We start from the raw sequence: 20,832 nt of genomic DNA on the forward strand, positions 1-20,832 counted from the left end.
AATGCTCATCAGTATAAGAGGCTGAGCTGGAAATTCTCATAAACAGACTTATGCAACTGAAATTGACCTTGGATGCTTGTGGTTGAATCTCCTCATTCATCAATAAGAAAATAGTCAAGAGATGGTACCCAAAGTCACCAAACCAATCAACAGCACATTTAGGGTCTAAGACCTGGGTTCCTAGCCTACAGTGTGGGGTTTCTAATACTATGCAGCATAACCTCCTTTGTCAGAGGCCCACCTACTGTCTGACCCTTTGGGAGAAGGTTAATATTTCTTATCCACCAATAGACCTTTCCCTAACCAGAAGAAATTCTTTAATCCTGACAGGTTTCTGACTGATATACCATCAGACCTGTCCCTGAGAATAGAATATGGCTGTTCACATACAGAATCTTCTGGGCCAGGAAACGCTAATTAAGAATTTAGCCTGGAGATAGAAAAGGTAATTGTGGAAATTATTCTTCCTGGCTTACTTTTTGGAGTCCAGTACTGTATTAGTCAAGGTTACTTTAGTTGTAAATTATAGAAATTCAACTTAAGCAAGCTTAGAGGGAAAAAAAAATCTGTTGTTTGAATAATGGCAGATCTGCCTTGAGACATAGCTGAACTAAGGGATTTTTCAAAGATTTTTCTCTCTCCACCTCATGGCAATGTCTCCATATGGCAGGAAAGATAGTCGCTGACAACTGTATACCTACATCCATCTCATTTGTTATTGTCCATATGACACATTTCATGGGAAAACCCACTTGGAAGTATTTGAGTCATATGAACACCATAGGCTATTCGTTGTGCTGGTGGAACAGGTGCTGTTACAGACGTAGCCAGGATCACAAGCCCACCTCTGAGGAAGAGAGGAGACACATGCATTCTAGGGCTACACTGGGAATCTAATCAGAGGAGGGGCTTCCTCTAAGGAAAAGATGCTTTGCAAAATGAAGTATTATCATCAGGTACAAAATTAAAACCCCCTCATTAAGCTGGAGACCCAAACACATGCAGTCCCTTTTCTAAGGTGGTTCAACATTCCCAGGCTGCTTTGTCAACTGACTTTCTTCTAGGTTCAACCAATGCAGGATGTTGAAAAGTGGGAGAAAAAGAGAAGGTGGTATTTCTCCCTCTCTGCTTCTGGAAGAGTCCCCAGCCATAGCTGTGTCCTCCCAACTGTCCCATCTTCTACTGGCCATGCCCACTGTGATTTCAGTTCCTTAAAGCAGCTCAGGCTCCTGATCTCTAATGAAAGCTCCTCTAGGACTCTGGAGCCCTGAGTGTGGCAGCATTTCCATCTAGTAACTATTGTTGTGTCTCTGTATCCTTTCCCATTTGACTGTTCAGTTGTTCTAATCTTGTGTGATTAGTCGCCCATGTTACATTCCCTCTCTCAAACGACTACATATGGGTGTTGCTTTTCTGACAGAACCCTGACTAAGGTGGCAAGAGGAGGCAATCTCCCAAGTAAGGGTGAGACTTCCCAAAGAGAAAGGCTGTAGGTTTGGTTGACTCAGTGAACCTTCAAGGTGGAGGAAACAATTGATTTGCACACCAAGCGTGGATGGGCAGGTTTGTTTTCAATGCCTGAAATTTTGTCTGTTTACTTTCAGGGTCCATGTAGACCCAGGGGAATTCTGAAATGAAAGAAGACAACAGGAGCACCTTCCTTTTGGAAGCACAGAGGAAATGCAAATCCCCAGACTAAACAGGACGAAAGAGATTCTGTCAACATCACTTACATATGTGTGCTGGTCGGGTGTCTGCTGACATTGCCGGACTCCTACTTCCTTCCATCCACCTGCTGTATATTGTTTCCTAGTCTCTAAAACCTGTGCAATCAGGCCACCTTCTGGGGAGGAGTCCTCACTCCTCCAATCTCCCTGCTACTGGGTGTGCCCTGATACTACCAACCTTGCTGCAAGCACTGGACTGTGGGATGCAGCTGGCTGGAGGGTGCAGTACAGAGGTGGGGGTGTGACTTTGGAGGTCAGGATTCTACATCTTGCTCTGTGATGGGTTCTAATCTTTGCAGTCTCCCATCATTGGGTCTCTTTTTCATCTGAAAGTTTAGGGAATTGGACCAAATGCCTAGGATAGCAACTCTAATGTTCTATGTTCTCTGATTCTGTGATAAAATAAATGATGACTCAAAACTATATCTACTCTTTCATCAGTACTGTTGAAAATGTTTAAGTCATATGTCACTATCATGGCTAACCTTAAAAATACTTTCTGAGTACTTGGTATAGACATCTGAAGTCATTCGAAGTTGCATCTTCTCTTAACATTTTTGATCAGGACGATTTCATGGTAAAAGAATCAGGTTTTTTCAGTTGATCATTTTGCTTTCAAAAATATTTAAGCAGGGATTTTTTTTAAAATGGTGACATTTCAAGGTCAACATTTTGTGTGTTTACAAATTCCTTGCATTTGAACCATGCATCAAAGATCCTTCTTATTTGTTCTCTTTTTATAGAATCGAGAACGGGGGTACTGACATTTTTAGTCCCCAGCTGACACTAATACACTGAGAGGGTAAGTGGACTGTCTCTGGTGGATGCATCTGAATATCTAGAACGGGATCTTCACGGAAGTGGGGATCTTCTCATTGATGGGGTTGGGGGTGAGTGTCTTGTTTTATTCATTAATGTTTCCACAGTGCCCAGAACAGCGTCTGTCATATTAGTAGGCTTCTATAAGCATCAGTTGAACTGATAATTCAACAAATGCATTTGATTAGTGGTAAAGCTGGGTCTAGAATTCTCTATACCCTCAGTCATGGCTCCTTTAGTACAGACAGGAGTTGGTCTATGTTCTCAAGTTCCCCCAATCTTCCTTTGTCATTTCTTGATGCACCTGTCGTTAGATTGGTAGGGTCACTGAGCTTTCTCCATTGAGGGGGTCCCTGGAACCCCTGCCTACTGTGTTGCAAGGAAGGAAAAGAAAGGCGTCCAAGGCGGACTCCTCCCTGAGAGACTAAAGCTGATGTCCCGATTTCCCAGGGAGGGCTGTTTGGCCCGTTTGCTCAGAGCGTTGGCCTCACTTGCTTGGTGGAGGGGCACAGTTATCCAGAGAAGGCCCCGCGGCCGCCTTTGGCCTCGGCTGGGCGGGGCTCTCCGAGGTTCCCAGCTTCGCCGTTGTCCCCGCGGGGCGGCCGGCTGGCTGCGGCAGGAGGCGGGGCAACCGCGCTCCCCCTCCCCGACACTGCGGCGGTGGCAGCGCCAGCCCAGCGGTGGCCGCCTACGGGCTCGCGGAGCCGGGCGGGACCTGCGCGGGGCGGGGAGGAAGGGCCGGGGCGGGGCGGCGGCGCGGGGAGCCCGCTGCTGGGGCGCCGCGCTCAGACTGGGCGGGCGCTCGGGCTGCGCGGGCTCTCGGCGGCAGCGGCGGCAGCAGCAGCAGCATCCCCTCTGCCTTGTCTCCCCTTCCGCTTCTTTCTTTTCCTTCTCCTTCTTTCCCTCCTTCCCCTGCCCCGTCCTCCCCTCTGCTCCTCCAGTGGGCAACAGCCCTCCGAGTCCGTGAGCAGTGGCAGCCGCGACCGCGGGTCCGTTCTGTTACTGCGCCCAGGTAAGAGATCGTCCCCGCCTCTGGTCCTATTAGAGTGCCTGTCCTTCAGCCGCGGTCTCGGCCAAGAGGGAGCCTCTGCCAGGACCAGGCGCGAGCGGGGTTGTCTGGTCCGCCGGGACTTGGGAGCAGCGGCAGGTTGGCGGACCTCTCCCGTCTCCCCGCCGGCGGAAGGTGGGGGCCCGACCTCCCCAGGTGTCCGCACGGAGCTGGGGAGCGAGAGCTGGTACCTGGGCTCTGGGTTTGTAGAAGAGCGAATGACCTTGTTAGGTACCACTTTGAAACAACTGGAAACTTAACGTCAGGTAGGATACGTGTTTTGCGAGCCTTTGTCACCTGAGCTGTAGAAAGAAGGGGAGGGGTTTAGACAAAGATAATGGGGAAAAGGAATTGAAGTAGAGGATTTGTGTGCCCAGCCAGTCGCAGGGCACTGCACACTGACGGATGAGGGAGGGAGGGAGGCCTTGTCAATTTCAAACCATTTGTCCCTGTAATTCCTCCAGAGGCAGCTGGGAAAGGAGGACCGATACATATTTATAATGTTAGGAAAATGAAAATCGATGTCTGGTGGTGTTGGAGGGCGGGGCACGAAGAAATGAGTCTGGTTCAGCTTGAGCTTCCACAGAGTCTCCTTTTCTTCTTAAACGATGGGGGTGGAAAACTGCATCTACTGTCCACCTATTCTTTTCTTCTTTTCCAAAGGCTTTCTTTGAGGCGGAGGCTATAGTGCTGACTACCTTCTTCCCCCAACCTGTCTTTTGTTTAGGATGGAAATTTCAAGAAAGAGTGTGTGAGGGGCCCGGGAGAGGGGAGGTGTGTGTTTGGGTGTGTGGGGAGGGGGAGGGAGTAGTAAAGAGAATGGAGTCAGAAAACACCGTGATTGAAACTGGAAATTGATGTCCTAGCACCAGGATTTCAAGATTTTGTCAGAAAATAAAAAAGCTTTGGTTAGCAACAAGCTCCTTGGTGACAATTGCTGTGTACCATCTGTTATAAGACCTTAGCATAATGCTTCCAGAACACCGACCCTTTAAAACTGAGTCAGCGTGAAGCCTTTTTTTTTTAAACACATACACACAAATATGTAAGCGCATATATATATATATATATATATATATATATATATATATATATATATAATACACCATAGACATGTTACAAAAGGGAGGGAAAACATCGTTTTAAATTTATCTTCAAGGGTTTGGAGATTTTGTTATGAATGAAATCTGCAGTGCAAAACAAAAAATATTGTTGGGGGATAATATAATTTGGGGTGTGAGGTGAAGGGACTAATGAATGTTAGCAAAGAACTAACTTAAATGTTAAAAAAATATTTCTTTTCATTGATGGTCTGTTAAAGGAACAACTGCAAACTGAAATTGAGGCTTGCAACCACAGTGAGGCGATGGAGAACAAAGCCTTTTATGTGAACCACATTATGCAAAACGTCCCTATGCATGAGCTGAAGGTACCAGCCCAGTTTAAAAGCATAGCTCTGTCACCCTGTCATTTTAATGTGGGCAATTATGATTTTTTTGGCAGTCAAGATAGATTGATTAAATAGAAGCCCTTTAAATGCTTTTGATTTTATGCCCAAGAGGAAGATTACAGCTTTCCACCTGAATGTAACAAAAACACTCCTTTAGCTGAGCAAAGTGGTTTTTGGTAGAAATCCTTATGAATTTGTAAATCATGGGTGTCTCAATCACTTCCCCCATATACACAAAGCATCTCCCCTTCAACAAAAGGTAAAAGGCATTCTTTTTCTTCTAATAAAAATATATGTGTGTATGTGTGTGCATGTGTTGACAGTTAATTTCCTGGTGATTTTATCTGATTTTCACGTTTACATGTGCATGTCTGATTTGGATATTATCAGAACTGTTGTGGCTTTAGGATCTGTACTATATGTTGCTTATGTCATTTTGTTTTATTTTTTTCATATTTCAGTTTTTTAATGTTATTTAACTTCCAAAGTTTTTTGTTGTGGTTGTTATTTACTTGTATCAGTGGCAAATTGCTTAACATACATCAGGACATATAAGCAATCTAAAAATTGAGCTTCCATTTAAAAATAATATTTCAAAGACATTCACTTTTATTTTCTTTGTTTCTATCGGGTCTGAACCACCTCCTTATCAAACCGTGTCTTCCTGGCTGAGCCTGTGCTGCTTTAGGCTTCTAGTTATGTCTAGACTACCAGAAGCAGAGCCAGGATTTGCTCACTCTCTGCAGCAACTCTTTCTCAGGATGACTTGTTTACAGCACCTTCTCAGGGAGGAGAGGGAGAAGGAATGTGCTGAGAGAGCATGACCCAGTGAAACTGGCAGAACCATTACCTCATCAAAGTAGGTCCTTCAGCCTCACTGAGGGACAGGCATCCTCTCAGTGGAAACCAAACCCCAGGATCACACCCATCTGGGGCAGAAGCTTTTCACTTCCCACAGCAGCCTCCACTGATGTTGCTCTGCTGAGGTTAAAGGGATATTTTCTCTTTTATGTGTTTCTCTTCAGGGATCTTGAACTTGGTCAGAAATATGCAGCCAGAAATGAAACTTGGCACAGAATCCTCTGAGCCTGAAGGAATAATTTTATTCCTTTACCCGTTTTGGTTTAAACCAATTTCAAATTTTCAGAATGTCAGAAGGAAGAAAAATGCTTATTGGTATAGTTTTACTTGTTTTATGTTGAATTTTACCAGTTATTAGATAACAGACTGAACTGCTGTGCTTTTGACAAACACACTTGTACTATTGGCATTTAAAAGTAAATAGTGGTTACATTCTCTTGGGTTTGTACGTGAAGGTAAGTTCACCCCTGAAAGACTCCTTGATGTCCGTGTGAGACAGACCATAGGAAGCCAACTTGGGGAGTTTAGAATTCAAGTTGGTAACTCTGACTGTTGAATTCTTTCCAGTGCTTAATGTCCTCTTGAAAGACAACAATAAAGAATCTAAAATAACAGTTACAGTAGAAGATGACACCACCCAGATCAATACTACACTCCCAAATGCTAAAAGTAGTCATTTAGGTAAATCACTAATTAGTAAATGCATAAACCTAAAGATAAGTTTTGAAACAATTGTGAGCTCTTGCCTTCTGTATCTAAAGATGCTGCTAAGCTCTTGCAGTCATATGTGATTATCTCAGGCATGTTAGTTCTTTCCTTCAGTTCTACATCTTTACTATTGCCCTTGCTGTGATCTACTGCATCTAGGCTTTTACAGGAACCGAAGTATTTTTATCATTTCACTGATTTTTTTCCCTTCTCTTCACCATTCTGTTTCATCTGACATTTTGTTCTCTAGGTATTCTGGTTTCAGCACTCATACTCTCTTGGTACAAATTTGGCCTTTATCTTTCACTTAGGGGAGCATTCATTCTCATTTATTTATTCATTATGAGAAATGACTTTTCATTTTCTCAAAGATTTATTAGTCCCAGGAATTGATTTCAGGCACCAAAAGCAGTTGAAGAACAAATTAAGATGAGGTACACAAAGGGCCCAAATCAAGGAGGAGGGTCTATGGTCAGGTTTGGGTGGGTGGGTGGGGTAGGGAGAGATGAGAAGGAAAGCAGAACCTCGGCTGGTAGTGTTTGTCCCTGCAGGATGAAGATGAGCTTCTGTCTGTGGGTGGAGAGGGGAGAAATCTGTTTTGCTTTTTACATCAGAGTAATATTTTGTCCCCTTCCTTCCCTCGTCATTTCTCTGAACAAAGGTCGTGATCCCTTCCTTGAAAAAATGATACGGGATGCTTATTGGAAGCAGTTCTGTAGTAAAAAAAAAAAAAAAAAAAAAAAAAAATTTAAAACAATGCAAACGCAGTCGACTTTTTAAGAAAAACATTTTGAATCTAATCTTTGAACTTTGAACTTTGAGCCTTCCTGTTGGAAAGCTAAGCGACCCTTCAACCGGTAATACTTTGTGATATCTTTTACATATACATTTTAGTGGAATTCTTTGGAAATTTAGACAAAATAAAGAATTCAGGATCCTCTTTCAGTGGATTTGTTGCTGGTTTTGCTTATACTGTGGACCTAGAGGAAAGGTTTAAACAATTTGTTTTCCATTAAAACATACACCAGAGGGGGCAAATTCAAATATATACATTTTTACGTTTTGTTATGCTAACAAGACTTTTAGAGCAAATAATTTATTTTTAAGAGCACACATCACTTGATTTCTTTTCTTCCCTTCCTTCTTTTCCTCTTTTCTTTCTTCCCTCTTTTCTTCTCCATTTTTCCTTCACATTCTCTCTCCTTTCCTTCTTTTGCTGATTTCTTTTGATGTGAACTGGGGGGAAAAATCACTGATTATGAGAAAATGAAAATATAGCCTGTTCTGTTGGTGGAAGGTGATTTTTCATTGCATCTGCATTTCTCATTTAACGTGCAATCTTATGCTAACTTCTTTTCCTTCTCAGGTTCCATTTCTACCCTGGTACCATCTTTCCACTTATTTTTGTATCTCCTAGAATTAAACAACCTTCCTCGTGTGCCTAATCTTTGACCCTGTGTTACATCTCAAAAAGACAGTTCCAAATCAGGAAGAGAAATTGCTACCCCCCCCCCCCCATTAATCTGTACCCAAGTTTATCTAGTGTCCCTACTTTACAGATAGTTGCTCATTGCAACTGTGCCCTCATCAGTCTTCTTAAAACACTTCAGAAAAATTCTGCAAGCAAAAATGGTACATCTGTACAACTAATGTTTCCAAAATGGAAAAATTTGATTAACCAATTGACATTTTATTTTTTGATTCATCTGACATCAAATAAATAGTTCAACTAATTTTTTTTTAATTTAAATTGACCAGCAAAGTCTGCATGTGTCATGCAGACCACTGTCTTCATTTTATGCCAGTTAGCTGATTCCACTGGTATATACCTAATAAGTTGAGCACCAGTTACTCTACCATCAATCAGTAAATGTTAAACCAAATTAATTTAGTGTTAAGTAAAATATTTTTCTAATTACATTAGCCTAGACAACATTATTAGGTCTTAAATCTAGTTCAAAATGATCAAAAAACACAATGCTTAATCATTTAACTGTCTAGGTCCTTTACATATACAGAAAGATTTCTCTGTTCCTTTGAGATTCAATATGAATCCTTTACATTTATTTATTAATGGATGTGTAGATGGCTACCTCGTTGTGCTGTTGGAACAATTTTGCTCACACTGAACTGCATTGTGAATGGTGAAACTGCTACTCTATTGAATTGGTAGGAGAAAATGTTTCTGTTGACTAGGAAGAATGATGCAGCATCATTTTGATTGGCATTAAGTTGATTAAATAAATGCTCAGCCTTGAAACTTTACTGTTTTATTTCAGTATCATGCCTCTCAAAATTGGAATTTAGTCCTTCATAAGCTGTACATTTTTGAGCAAGACAATACTTTAAATTAATGCTATTTATTTATTTTTTGTTGATGTTTCTGTGAGACACTACATTCTTTGGACCCACTACTTTTGGGTCCACTTTGACAAACAAGGTTTTGTTGTATTTACTTATCCATTATTTTCACTTTAACATATTATTTGTTATATAGCAAAGAAAAGGTTTGTTTTTTAATTTACTACATGTTCTGTGTGTGTGTGTGTGTGTGTGTGTGTGTGTGTGTGGTACTAGGGATCAAACTCATGACCTTGCATGTGCCAGGGAAGCCCTCCACCTCTGAACTACATTCCCATCCCACTACATGTACTTTTTATTTTATGTTTGAATGAAAATTTGCAATCTGTACCATAATTCCTTTGCCAGGTGGAATCAGAGTACCTGAATAGCCCCATGACTTGGTCCATCTGTACACAGTTGGTTAGTGGTGTCATTTGTGTGTGTGAGTATACGTGGGATTATCCTCTAAGGCAGAATTAACCTTCTTATGTGCTGTTTTCCACAACTGAGATCAACTATTATACAATCAATTGATGTAAATAAAATTTAAAACTATAGGATTAGATTAGGTTCATATGTGTATATGTGGTATTCAATACAGTTACATGAAAAACAGTGATACAAATATTCATCAAAAAATCCAATTGAATGAATTTCAAGTATGTCAGTCCTCCATATCCAGGGTCTCTGCATCAGTGGTTCAACCAACTGTAGATTGAAAATATTTGAAAAAAAAGAAAGGCTTTTTTTCTTCTCATTATACCCTAAATAGTAAAATAGCTGTTTATATAGCATTTACACTATATTAGGTGTTATAAGTAACCTAAAAGATGATTTAAAACATATGGAAGAATGTTTGTAGGTTATATGCAAATATCATATACCATTTTATATAAGGGATGTTAGCATCCTCACATTTTGGTAACCAATCCCCTGTAGATACTGGGGAACACCTGTACTACTATCTTTTTTCTACTTGGAGAAATATTGTCCAGATTCCATTGTTAATTATTAAAATTTTCTAAATGGAAACACTCATAGTTAATTAAAAAGAGCAGACACTGCTTTTACACAGAAAATGCATTTGATTTTCATTTAAATAACAGAAGCCAGAATTTTGGAATTTAGGAATTTTGCTGTAAAGAAAGCATTAAGTACCCACTGAAAGATGAATCCTCATGAAACAACAAGGTGACTATGACCTAGAGTTTATTTAAACCGGCTTTGGCCATTGCATCTCAAATTTGCCTCATTCACAAACTGCATGGTGAATTCTATTAGAGAGCACTTAGTGTGGCCTTGGAGGAAAAGGAGCACTTTCTTGTTTGTTTTTAAGTTCCTGTAGCTTTCACACTCAATTGCTGATTTCATGATTTTTGTTTGTTTTGTTTTGAGTAGAACCACATTAAATGAGGGTGAGCCACATCTAAATTGGAGCTTTGAAAGCTTCATTCAATCCTGGATATTCTCTTTGCCTTATTTCAGCTCCTTTCTGAACAGTATCCTATGAAATTTTGTAATAAGAAACTAAAGATCTCCATTAAAAAGCAAAATGTTATTGAAAGTGAGTAAACTGACTTTTAATAAAAATATTTTCCTTTTGCTTTCTAATATATTTATATTTTATATGATAGAGAAGCTCTTTGTAACCCTATTAAACTCATGGCTTAGTTGGATTATGTGCTTACATGTCTGGAAAAATAAGATTTCACTAAATGTAGTCTTTTTAAAAATTAATTTTTTAAATTGATAAAAATTATGTATGTATTCTTTTACTTTGGTGCCTCTGCCCCATCACTGAATGGCATTGGTGATCAAAACTTGCAAATTACATATTGATTTGAGGATGTTTGATGGGTAAAAGGGATTATCAAGAGCAAAGTCTATGAACCTCTGGTGTGCACGTAAGGAAACTGACTTCCCTACAGTGATTACTTGTGAACCCAGAACAGACTCAGTAATTGGAGCTCAAACTCAGGACTGGTCATGGAAGACCCATCTCATTCTTTCTGCTCCTTTTTCTGGTTGTATTTCTGTTCTTTGAGCTAAGGGTGGAGTGAGGTGGCAGTCATACCTGCCCAATTTTGTGACTCAACTTGTGACTTTCACATGGATATAAAAGAGGGAGGGACTCGGAATTTTAGGACCATTCCAACCAGCTCCATGCCAGCTTCACTACTGAAAGCACTGGGACTAAACCTGATCCAGGAAACACAAGGCTCCTGCTCCAGGGCCATTCCTGTGGTTTGGATCTCTTAGGAGAGCAGTTTGAACTCTAGGGATGTGTGCCCAGAAGAGGGACAGGAAAGCCAAGGAGCTTTACTCTAGGCTTGAACTGTCCCTCCTGAAGTCTCCAGGTTGATTAGGTCTGTGTTTAAACTTGGTTCTGTGTGCAGGGGAATTCAACAGAAATAGCCAGGTTGAAATTTTTTTTCTGATCTATATAGCACCATAATTTCTCAGAAATAGCTTTCTGTGTGTGTTCCCCCAACTTTGACATTTTTAGCTAGAGGAAGTGAGCGAGAGAGGCTGTGCTCTGTGTCTGCCTCATTCCCACATTCCTTCCTACTCCTGCTTGCCTTCCTGTTTCTCTGCCTACAGCACTCCATCCTTCTTGGTTTTTTTTTTTTTTTTTTTTTTTTTTTTTTTTTTTTTTTTGCTTCTTCCAGGGAGACAGCAAATTAAGTTAGAATTAGGTATTGCCATGGTGACTGTGTTCAGTAGCGCTACACCTGCACCCACGCTGCCTAGGCATTGTAGAATCTTTAGTTGACAAATATTTGAAAGGCATGAAGAGACTCTTGAAGGAAAGAAATTAAGCATAAACCATGCTTAAATATTTAAAAAGAAATGTATTCCTAGTCACTGAAAAGTGAAACTCTCTCACTATCTAGGGAGTGAAGGAATTCTAATGTTGTCCTGTTAGAGAATGCCATAGACTGTGTCCTCATTTTCTAGATGAACATGTTCATTCATCTGAATTGGAGTGACTTTTTTTTTTTTAACCACTGAGTAAATGGAACAGAATTCCATATAGTATTTTCTATACACATTGGTGAAAGAATGAACTATGAATACTTTTCTCTAAAGTGTCTTTAAACACAAATATAAAGAAAAACCACCTTAGTTGCACTTCAGGAACTAGTATTTATGAATGCTGATCCTTTCAAGTAAGCTATTCTATGCTTTTCTTGGATATGGTTATTTTATCTGATCATCCGATCTTTAAAATGATGTGTAAAAAATTAAATGTTGAAAGCTTTTAGTAAATAACATTCTTCCTTGGAATGTTACTTCACTTCACTTGGAATGCCACTTCTTACTTCACTCTGATTCTCTTCCACTTGAGCATTAGGCTCATGCGCTCTAAGTATTTCTTATATCATGGCCTGTGATTCATCTGCACATTTATTTAGTAAGTGGTTATTGGATCTCTAATGTACAGCAGGCACTTTTCTAAATGTAGAAGATATCAGGACAAACCATACAAGTTCCTGCCCTCACAGAACATGTAAGCCTCATGAGATAGAATTAAGAAGTCAAACAGTAAATGAATGAACATTTCAGATATAAATGCTAAAAGGAATGTATAACCAAAAGAGCATTTGCTGGAGCTTGACTTTGGTGGGATGGGCTGCCGTTGGAGGCAAAGTAAAGAAGACCAGTGAGCCATGGGACATTTGAATTTCCAGTCCAAAGGAATAACCTCAAAGCAGGAAGAAACACAGCCTGTTTGAGAAGCAGAGAACAACGGTATTAGAATCCAAAGAACACGGTAGACAATAATGGAACAGCAGATGAGAGCAGAAGGCTGGCGACAGACCACAGGTGTCGCCTTGGTCTCAATGAGAAAGGTGACTTTTAGGGGTTGGGGATTTAGCTCAGTGGCAGAGTGCTTGCCTAGCACGCTCAAGGCCCTGAGTTCGGTCCTCAGCCCTGAAAAAAAAAAAAAGAAAGGTGACTTTTATTTGACTTCCAGTACACTCTAACTTTGGAAGTTGTAAAAGCAAATGTTTTTTGAGACTCTTATAACAGCTTTCAAAAATTAATTATGTCTTCTAAATCCCTCTAGGTTGATCTGTATCTTATTCACTAATGTGTTAAATCACAAGAGAGGAATAATTTAGAAAATCAGAAATCAATGGCAGAGACAGAAGTAGACTTCTGTTAACTTGATCGAATGTGGTGCTGTGGACGCATGCAGCTCAAATTGTGTTGTTTTCTTGAGGTTTTGGAGAATTATGTGTCTGATTTAATTTTAACCACTTACGATATCTTTTTACCCAAAACTAAGTTTTACAAAGCAATGTAAACAGAAAAGTAGAAATCCACATTTGAGAAATCACAAAATGTGGTCACTGGCTATTCCCCCGCAGCAGTTTAGTTGTAAACCAAGTCAGGTGCCAAGTAACAATCAATATGATACTTGAAACGTATGAATAAGTAACAGCGGGTTATGCATTTTGCTCTTAAAAGCAATGATCTAAATCTCCTGAGAATTTTGTAAGTGAACTGGTCCAATTTCATGATGGTCTTGGATCATCTGTGAGATTAATAGTCAGTGTACTTCTTCATGCACACATTGCTTATACTAAAATATTTAACACACTTCTCAGTTATTTGCAGACCTCGTGTCATGCTCCATTGAATTTAGCATTAAGCACAGTTTGCCAGATCTTTGATTGATGGTACTTTTGGCGTAGTTTAAAGCTGTTTACTTTTCCTCTATCCTTAATAGAAAACAAAACTGATTTTTTATTTTTTCATGTAATATTATCTACTGGGCATTTTCAAAATATTATATGATTTAGGATAAGTTAGTATTTGAGTTTACAATGAAGTGTTGGAGCACTGTTCGTTTTTCTTGGAGCTTCTTTTCTTGACTTCCATTTTGTTTTGTTTTTATGATGCATATTAACTTTAATTTGGGGCATTAGATGTATTAATACATTACCAAATTTGTAGTAACTCAAATATTAAAAATATGAATAAAAATTCGCCAAATATTTCAAATACATTTTAACTTCTGAATGGCGTTCTTGGATATTGGTATCATTATTGATATCATTGATACTGAGATGCTGTTAAACATTAAATATAAAGTACGATGTTATATTAAACATTTTACCATTGTTTGATATAACATCGTACTTTATATTTAAGGATTGATGAAAGGATTTTAAGAAGAAGAAAGAAAGTAATTAAATTCCTTCTATATGTACAGTCATGCTTGTGCTATAGAATATCAAGTATACAACATATTGCTCTCCTCTGGTTGATGTTAGCAATGCAAGAAACAAAACAAGTACTAAAAAGAACATAGTGCACAATAAGATAAATGGTGAAGACTAGCAGGTCCTGCAAGTACGAAGCTAATCAGGGGGGGAAATTTGTCACCATATGCAGAAATCAAAAGCTTGATGTGGGAAATGGCATGCGGAGTGTGGTTCATAAGTGGCTGGGTTTGGAAAAGCACCCAGGTAGGAGGAGGATGGTAGCAGAAGCAAAGGCACTGAGGTGACAATGAGCAAAGCAAACCAGATCACCTGCAATGGAGGGCTCCTTTTGGAAAAGAGTGGCATGAATCATTGGTCTTGGATTTGTAGATGTCCTTAAATACTGGGTGTGGTAGTAGTGTTAGTTTTATCATATGGCCATCAGATTAGTGAAGGATTTTGACCTGGGGAATGGCAGGAACCGTGTGATGTATTAATGATTAGCAAGACAAATGCGAGAGGCCATAGCAGCAGGCCTAGAATTTCTACAGATGGTGTGGCATGGGGACCCACAATTTAGAGAGGGAGACTGAGGGACTTATTTGGAAGTATGGTTGCAGACATTTTCATGTGCAATTAAGAATATATCAGTACCCTAGAAAGGAGATGTGTGATGTTGATGGAGATGAGGTATGGAAAGACAGACTGACCTGTGGAAAGCAAAAGAATTGGAAGCCATGGTCGTGGTCAGGAGGTGAATAATGTGAGCTGCATTGGAGCTGTGTCATGTGCATGCAAAATGTGTTATTTTTAAAACAACATTGGCCTTAGAAAACAAAGCAAAAGAACAAAAACTAATTTCTACTTATTTTCCTTCCATTTGACCTTCAGACTATAGTTTGCCAACCCCTGACATATATGGTCATGTTTGAACCTGAATCCAAGAAAATGTCCTTGATGTTGTAAGAACCATGCTCTTAAAAGTTCACAAGTACATGAAACCTAGGTAAAAACAATTGTTATCGATTTCCTTTCGTGAAGATGCAGTGGGGGTACATCTTTAGATTTCCCTCAAGTCAGAGCATACTGGAAACTGGACACCTTTACCTAAGCAGTTGTTTTTATTGTGTGGGTACTAGTTGTGTTTTCATTTTTTTCTTATCCTCTAGTAGTCTCAGAATAAAATTGTGTCCCACTTCCACTAATTATGTAGACCTTATGTTATTCATTTTAGATAGTAAGTTTTTCATGCTTCATTTTCTTGCTTTCTTGATCCTAATTTCTTTGGATCTTCTTCAGAACAAGTCAGATACAAAATGCTGTATTCTGTATTTTCCCTGGAGAACCACTTTTAAGGAACTCATGACCAGAGCAACTCCTACCTTCCAGGAGAGAAAGGTGGCATGGCCTGGCATTTTCAACCATGGAGTTAGGGCAAGTGACATTGCTGGTGTTCAGTTTCCACAACTGAAAGCATTTTCTCCAAAAATAGACTAGCTTTTGCCTACGTATGTTATTGGAGGACATTTCCTAAATCTATTAGCCTTCTATGTTAAAAGAAGAATAAAAATAGACTGAATTTCTTGCTTCGAAACCCTCCCCTGTAACTATTGTCATAAATGCCTTTTAAAACGTTGTTTAGCCTTCACGACATCAGTGGTCCTGGCAGGAAAATGCTAAGACCCAAGTATATTTTCTCTTTTATGAGTGAATTTTCATGGGAATATTCTGGGGATCAGAATTCAGATATTAAGCCCTGTTCTCTTTCTCTCCAGAATGCTTCATGTTGTTTTCTTACTCCAAACTGAAATCCAAGACTCATGGTATAAAGAAATATGAGTTTTGATCTTTTTGTTGTTTTATAGGCTCTTGCATGCAATGATTCTGTTGCCTTCAAATGTTAATAATAGGTAGGTGATGTTAATACAATGGAACTAAATAATTGGACTAACTTTGATTTGTAAGAACCATTAAATTGATAGTGCAATTATTTGTTTGACTCTTCCAGAAATGGTGTAGTGGACAAAAGGGTTCTTCACATGATCAGTGCTTGAAAAACAAATATTATCAATGTTATGTGTCTCAATAATGATTCTAAGTCTTAATTAATCAAGGGAAGTAAGCGTGGGATATGAAAGTGTTTTTTGAAAGTTAAGAAAAATGGAGGAAAGAATGCTATTCAAGAAAATAGTATGCCAGGAAGTCCTTAGTGGTCAGATAGTGGTTTGTTCTACCATATTAGCACTCATATTTGAGATTTGTTGTTTCTCTATAATCATTTTGTATAGTGTAGAATCAAAGAGAATTGGAAATTAAAACAAGTTGCATTTTAACCAGACTGGAACATAGATAAAATGCTGTGGTGGACCACAGGTTTAGTCAGAACCAGATTTCAACAAAAAAATTTTTGCCCAGGCCCAATTGCAGGCATAGCATAATAGTCTTGGGACTATCCTGATGTTATTATAGTAAAATATACAAAGTAATTCAAATATTAGATAAAGGGCTGGGTTAGAAAATATTAAGTTACTCATAATGAAACAATATCTTCATGTTTTGCTAAAGCTAATTAATTTGAATCTCATGGCAAAAAAAAGATATATATATATATATATATATATATATATATATATATATATTACAGATAGCAGATATTTCTGGGAGCAGTTTGCAACTAAAGATGTAAATAGAGTATGCATATTTAACTTTGTACATCTTATTTATTATTTTAAAATAATTTTTGAATTAGGATTAAGCTTTGTTCAAAACACCAGAGCAGCCACTGGACATTTTGCAACAAAGTAAATAATTATGACTTTGTATCTAGTGATAAAACAGTTTTTTGTGTGAATAACTCCACTGATTTTATTTAGTATTCTTTTTTTTTAGAAATGTAATTGAGAAAAGTCATGGAACAACCACAATTACCCTTCCCTAATTCTTTTGCACCTTAGAGGTGTATACATGAGGAGAAGGGACATATCTGTACAGAGAATCTACTCCCATTGCTGAACTCAGGAGCCCTGGTTTAGGCCAAGCCACATCTGGAAAATGCTTCTGCTCAGAGAAGAGTTATTAGCTTAGGCAGAGTGGCATTTATTCATTACATTTCTGGACTCAGAGCCCTCAAGTTGGGGTGAAAATTAAATTTACCCCACAGCTCTCTCCTATGTCATCTTTATAAAATCCAGGTGTATATGTATCCGACATGCATGATGTAGTTTTCACAAAAACAAAATTTCGAATTGGGGTAACGATTGACACAATTATTATTTATAATCTAATCTAATCATAGAAAGAATTAGATATCCCATTGGAAAGATCTATACCAACTCTAATAAGAATTTCATTTCACACTTAAAAAATGCAAGGCACACAAAGACAAATACTGCATGATTTATTTCATATGTAAAATACAAAAAAAGTTGTTCTCATAAAAATATTTTGAGTAGAGAGGCTGAGGTTGTGGCTTAGTGGTAGAGTGCTTGACTAGCACATGTGAGGCACTGGGCTCGAACTTCAGCACCACATAAAAATAAATAAATAAAATAAAGGTATTGTGTCCTTCTACAATTAAAAAAAAAAAAGAAGAAGAAGCAGAGTAGAGGCTGAGGTGGTTTGTGTAGAGAACTGAAGTGGCAGACTGGGAGAGGTTGGCCAAAGGATACAAAATTACAGTTAGGAGGAATAAGTTCAGGAGATTCACTGTCCAGCATGGTGGCTGCAGTTAATAATGATATACTGTGTTCTTGAAGAATGCGAAGAGACTGGATGTTAAGTATTCTTACCATGAAAATGTGAAGCATGCATGTTCATTAGCTAGACTTCACTTTCTCATAGGCTGTATGTACTTCAAGGCATCTTGTACATGATCCATACATGCAATTTTCTCTCTCCTCTTAAATAATTTTGAAAAAATTTAAATGATCTACTGAAGTTTATTCTGTCACTACTTAGGTTAATAAAATTTTAAAGTTAAACATTTGAACTGGTGCCCAAATATTATGATGACTCATCATTGAACGTCTATAAATAAAGTTTCTTCTGTATCTCTGAGGTTAGAGAGGATCACATGGAAAGCAGAGACGGAAATCAGACTGTGATCACTTTGTGTAATTCTAGCTTTACTCTGTACTGCTATTTCTGGAGGCCCCCTATTGTTACTGTTTTGCCATTTATAGCACTACATGCTTGATCACATTCACACATGATTGTTAAGATCTGTATCTATTAGTGTTCAGACTTGTTTGGACAAGATGCTCAATAGATGTGTATGTATATAAAATGTGTGATATGTATATATGTGTATCTATGGCTTACAGAGGGCAACTTGTCTCAGCATAGGCTCATAAAGGAAGCATTAAAAAAAGCTAAGTCTAAACTAAACCGGGACCTCCTTGACCCTTGTTTCATTATTTTTAAAATGAGGATCATTGCCAAAAGGTCTCTTAAGTTTTTTGTTTTGTTTCTGCTTCACATCTAAGAATCTGGAAGTCCAATTAGAGCTGTCTTTTATGACAAAGATTTCTGGTTTCTCAGGCTGAAAGAAAAAGAGAATAAAATATTCACATTTCACATGTTATACAATTGTAGTTCCCCCCCAAAAGAAAGCAAGATTGACATGTTTAGTATATATAGGATTGCTGGTCACAAGGGTCACAGCAGCCATTTGTGAACATTTGGAAACAAAGCAGTTGTCACCCTTTCTGAACATAGAACTAAGCCGTTTACTAGATTATGTCAATGTTCAGTTATCCCAGCAGTTGGGATTGGGATACAGGACATAGATAGATATAGGCAATGTGCTGACTTTATCTGGAAGAGAATGTCAATGAAAATAAAATCTTACAGACCCTCATTCATTTTATAGTTTGTTATAGTCCACACATAATAAAATATATCATGCTAAATTAAAAACTATTCTGTTATGATGTGTGTAGATTTATCCCTCTAGATCATTGTATGTAGGCTGTGTATGCTTCATATAATACTTTACTCTTTAAATATTTATATTTAAAAATCCAATAATTAAATTTTTAAGGTGGGAACAGGACACCAAAGTCACAGTATAATTCTTGTTTGCTTGTTGGTCTGGTACCTACAAGAATATTTTATTCTTACCTATTCACCACAATATCCCCACTGTGAGGAAAATAGTGTGGATGAAGCATGGTCAATAAATATTTTAAATAAATAGATGAATGAATAATTCTAGAGCAATTTTGGGGGATCCCAAAATATTTGACAAATCTTGTTTAATTCTATATCAAGAAGAAAATAATGATTCTGCCTTTTGGGACAATAAAATCTGAAGGAATCAGCACTCTCTCTCTTCCGTGTTTTGTTTTTTTTTTTTTTTTTTAAATAAAATACACTCTCTTTTCCTTTGTTAAAGACACAGAAAATTTATAATTCTGCCCTCTTATTGAGACCCTGAAAATGTCATTTGACTGTCTGGGCTTCAGTTTCCTAATCTACAGATCTCGGGGATTAAATTTGTCTCTGAAACAGCTTCACATCCTATGGTTATTTGGAAAGGCATTGCATTAATTCACACTTTCATACAAATAAGTTAGTCATCCTAGTTAGCTCTTCTGCAAAGCCTGCAGAAGTTGGAATTTTGGACAGATGCATTTTTATTAAGGAAAGCTGGATGTCATAGAGGAAGATTAAAATTATGAGGTGCCTTTCAGAGGAAAAAATTATTCATTGTGAGAATCTATTTTATATTCAGCAAACTTTATTAAAAACCAATTAAAAGCACCTACCATGATGAGTCAGGTTTGAAGTACAAAGAAAGACAAGACTGTGTCCTTACTTTCTAGGAGCTTTTTATCAAGCTGAGGAAGGCAGCCAGGTCACATCCTTTGGGCAACTAAACAGACCGTAAATAAACACTTAGCTCATAACTAGTTACCTGTTTTAAAAGACCTGAGGGAGGAAACATGTGATAACCCTTCAATACAAGCTAAGTCTTGCTATGTGATAAATGATAGCTTATGGTCATCACGCATTGAAGTGTGATTTTAACACACAACCACCATCAGAGCTGTTTGTAAAATGTAGCTGAGACAAGGCCTTGGGGACAGAACTGCACATATTTTGGCAGATTGCATTCACCCTTCTGATAGTGGATGTTACTTTTAAAAGAATAAGAAACTCTTTTTGAAAGAAATATTTTGCAATTGAAAAGGAATCATATGTTTTTACTCACTAATGTACATGATATCATGTTTTATTTCTTTGTGTAGTGAGTCTTAAAACAATCCATCAGACTTATTATGGGGGAAGCATCTCATAAATCCTTTACATTTCTTGTTGTGTGCAGATGATCTACAAATGTCCATTAAAATTTTCTGAGAACATCTTCCACTTCAAGTGTAAGTCCTTGAGGGGCATGATGATTTGGAAAAGAAGGGAAGAAGGAGATGTGCCCAAAGGATTTATTACACTGCTTTTTAAAGTGGAGGCCAGCTGTTTTGGAACTAGAATTAAAATGTAAATTATCAAAGGGGAATAATGAGAAACATTTCTTTAAAAAATAAAAAGTGCCCAGTACAATCAGAGGAAGAAAAGGATTTTAGATTTTCTACGAAGCAGAAGTCAGAAGGTTGATGTGAAAGGCTGGGTGGGAAGGGATTTATTGGCACCAAGTGGACA

At 38.3% G+C, this 20,832-nt stretch overlaps 1 protein-coding gene across 22 annotated transcripts in view; it reads left to right on the plus strand.

Annotated features, from left to right (window-relative positions):
* The first annotated feature begins 3,328 nt into the window (after positions 1–3,328).
* The window catches only part of Map2 (microtubule associated protein 2), a 282,044-nt gene continuing 264,540 nt past the window's right edge, over positions 3,329–20,832 (plus strand). For 13 of the 22 annotated variants that reach the window (XM_047543465.1, XM_047543470.1, XM_047543471.1 and 10 more), the window contains exon 1: positions 3,329–3,558. The gene's annotated coding sequence lies outside the window, so the exon portion shown is untranslated. The remainder of the gene's footprint in view (positions 3,559–20,832) is intronic. The other 9 variants (XM_047543478.1, XM_047543481.1, XM_047543482.1 and 6 more) reach the window with 4 other exon arrangements.

The sequence above is a fragment of the Sciurus carolinensis genome, chromosome 3 (genome assembly GCF_902686445.1).
Source record: "Sciurus carolinensis chromosome 3, mSciCar1.2, whole genome shotgun sequence".
Lineage (NCBI taxonomy): Eukaryota > Metazoa > Chordata > Mammalia > Rodentia > Sciuridae > Sciurus > Sciurus carolinensis.